This window comes from Lampris incognitus, chromosome 13, assembly GCF_029633865.1.
Source record: "Lampris incognitus isolate fLamInc1 chromosome 13, fLamInc1.hap2, whole genome shotgun sequence".
Classification (NCBI taxonomy): Eukaryota; Metazoa; Chordata; class Actinopteri; order Lampriformes; family Lampridae; genus Lampris; species Lampris incognitus.
In genome coordinates this window covers 7,923,384-7,927,008 of record NC_079223.1, presented here as the reverse complement: position 1 = coordinate 7,927,008, position 3,625 = coordinate 7,923,384, and positions in this window count along the sequence as shown.

The following is a 3,625-nucleotide window of genomic DNA, read 5'->3' as shown; positions in this document are numbered from 1 at the left end:
TCGCTCGTTTCCAGCAGGTGGCTGGGCTCACTGCGCCTGCGCAGCCAACGTGGAGGAACGCGTGTAACGCCGAGAATTAAAGGGCCAGCGCGCTGTATCAAAATAAGATACACTCTCCCCCCTTTTTTGGGAGCCGCAACCCTGGTAATCGTTTACTGGCCGCAGTTTGCTTGCGTCTGCACTTTTGCGGTTTTTTTTCCTCCATGCATGACCATATTCGTCAACGGTGACGTAAGACGGAAACTATGCCTCGGTCCCCCCATTGTATTGCAATCTGTTTACACGCGACCGTGCTGCCAAAATATGACAACGGCAGCATCATTCATTCTGCAGATGGCGACACGGCGATTGCGCTAATAAGCGACGGGGATGAGCGGGCCTACGGGAGGGAGGTGGGAGATTTAACCGTGGTGCCAGGATAACAACAACCCCCCTCTCACAGTGTCAGTGAGACAAAAGAAATCCTTGTTGACTCCAGAGAGATCAGAGAAAAATCCGCATCCCTGTTTCCGCCAGTCTGTTGAAATTGTGGCGTTTTAGATGCCCCAGTTTCAGGGATGGAAAACTCCGCTTCAGAAAGTAGAAGTACCGACCATGTATTTGCTCCACCCGTAGCCTAAACCGGCTGATTCCACGAATCAGTTCTACCTGGCTGAAGTGTTGTGCCAATTAGAGTCAGCTGGTTTAGTGCATGGGTGGAGCAAATACGTGGTTAGGACTTCTACTTTCTGAAGCGGGAGTTTTCCACCTCTGCCCAGTTTGCACGTCACAGACACCCTCAGACGGTCTCTCAGCACCAACTGCATCCCGAAGAAGGCACGGCAGAGGCTGCACTTTCTGAGGTGTCTTGACGAGTTTTGGTATGAATATAAAACTCTTGTGAACTTTTACTACGGTGCCATGGAGAGCGTGTTGGCAGGCTGCATCGCAGTGTGGTTTGGCTCAGGACTGCAGGCTGCTGCAAAGGCCTGTAAAGACACTGGCATGGAACTACAACAGCTTCATAATATTTACACCACTCACTGCAAAAGGAAAGCCCAAACCATCATTAGGGACACCAGGCACCCTACTCATGTTCTGCTCTCGCTCCTTCCATCTAAAACAGGGGTGTCCAACTCCAGGCCTCGAGGGCCGCAGTGTCTGCAGGTATTTGTTGCAACCGTGCACTACACCACCTGGTTAAACTAGTTCCTTTCCCTCCTTGATCCAGGAGGTGAGCTAATTAGTTAAATCAGGTGGTGTAGTGCACGGTCGCAACAAATACCTGCAGACACTGCGGCCCTCGAGGCCTGGAGTTGGACACCCCTGATCTAAAAACATTACTGTCTTAGTAATAATTTCTTTCCACGGGCAGTTAGGTTGCTGAACAGTTGGCACGCCCATATGCACCTTCTATATTGTGTATATAATGTATGAATTCGTGTGTATATCTATGTAGGTCTGTAGTTTTGGGGTTTTTTTTAGGACGGTGTGTCCTTGTGCGAAGGCAGAGAAAGCCAGAGCACAAGAATTGCATTGCATTCCTCTACACATGACCATGACGTCGAACTTGATATCTGCACAACTAGTGGACGACCTTCCTCGACGTGCTCCACACGTCTTCAGACCGGGGCTTTGCTTTGAAGGCAAGAGCCTTGCCGAGCCTGCTGCTGCAGCAGCGACAGCAGGCCTACAACAGGATCACTTGAACAGAAGAGGACACTGCTCGGCCACTGTCGCGTGACATTTGCACCGGTTCTTTGCTGTTAAGTAAAAACCAAAAGTTGAAAAAAAAAAACGATAATGACAGAAATGTGTCGTAACAATCCACGGTAACCCTGGTGTTACCGGTAGACTAGGATCGGGATTGTCTGCCCCATGAAAGCACGAGGATATTTTCAGGGAGACAAATGCTGTACTCATGCTCCCCCCCCTCCCCCATCAAAAATAAAAAAAAACATACAGTAACACAAAACGCAGACTGTGAATTGTTAGTGTAGCACTTTCACGCCCAAGTTCAGTAAACCACATCACCTAAGCGTGATCGCTGTCACTTCCCACAGTATGAGGCCCTTAATTCTGCAGCGGGACCCGTAAAATCAAATGTCACGTCGCCGCAGGGAAGGGACGGCGGTAATGCTGCTGGCTAGGCTCCCAGGAATTGCCATATTGACTGTGTAGTAATTTATGCCTCTGTGCTACTTGACTTCACCGAATCTCAATTAGAGGGCCGTTTTACTAGAGGGGTGCTGCCTCTGTTAATTGGACGGGGCACAGATTTTTGTACTTTAACAAGCGCTACATGCTTGCGGACAACCTCTGTTGTTTTTACACTCGCTGCTTTCCCCAGCGTGGTTTTGAGGGCCTTATTCTTGAACGTGCAATAATGCTCTCTGTCTGATAAACCACATGTGTTACACGCCGCTTCCTCTGAATTCTCTCCGCACGGCACGTTGCAGGCCTCGAGTCTTCTCCATACCACGGTACACCGTTATGGTTCACCGTCCTCGTTCGAAGTGGTACATATTTATCCACCGACTTCATCGTTATCAATCATCATCATTTGAATCACAGCACAGTGACAAGGTGAACGCAGCCTGGTGGCGCAGTGGTTAGTGTGGTTGCCTCACAGTAAGAAGGTCAAATCAAATCAATTTTATTTGTATGGCCCAGTATCACAAATTGCAAATGTGCCTCAGTGGGCTTAACAGCAACACAACATCCTGTCCTTGGACCCTCTCATCGGATAAGGAACAACTCCCTATATAAAAACCCTTTAACAGGGAGAAACAATAGGAAGAAAGCTCAGGGAGAGCAACAGAGGAGGATCTCTCTCCCAAGACGGACAGTGTGCCATGGATGTTGTGTTCACGCAATTTACACAATACAGCATTGAAAGAGGAGAACAGAATTATAATGGACATAACATTTATGAAGAACATGATGCACAGGATGCCAAGCAGTGTCCACGTGCCAACGGAGCAGTCCAGGACCCAAGCCACGCGACCAGCAGCATCATGTAATAAAAGAAACACTGAGGAGAGAAGGGCAGGCAGCATCCAAATGGCGACCACCATCACCATGGAGACCTGGGAGGAGAATCGGCTGCACGTGCACGCAAGAGAGACCCACATGGCACCATTCACACACAGACAAAGAGAAAGGAGAAGACGTCATTCAGAGAGAGAGAGATAAAAGACATGTTAGAGAAGAGAACAGATTGCAATAGTCATTAGCCATAATCAATTAAGTCATCAACTAGTCATAATCTATACTCCGTAATCTATACTCGATAACTGCTGGGATAGGCTCCAGCATCCCAGCGACCCTGTTTGAATCATTCTTCTGACACACGTGGCCATTGTTCACGCCCAGGAATGCCATTCACAACTAGAGCAACATTAAATGTTTGATATGACCTACGATTTGTAGTTTTATTCCAGGCCTTAGGCACTTTTATCTCGTTAAAGCGACCAAGTTATGATCCCTACATCCCACCATTGCAGATACGGCCTGAGAGCACAGCTCGGGGATGTCAGTGCACGTATATCAACGCATGCTGAAGATCAATACATGCTGAAGATTCAACACTGCACACCGCCATGGAAATTCTTGTGGGTTGCATCAAAACATGGGTAAGATTACG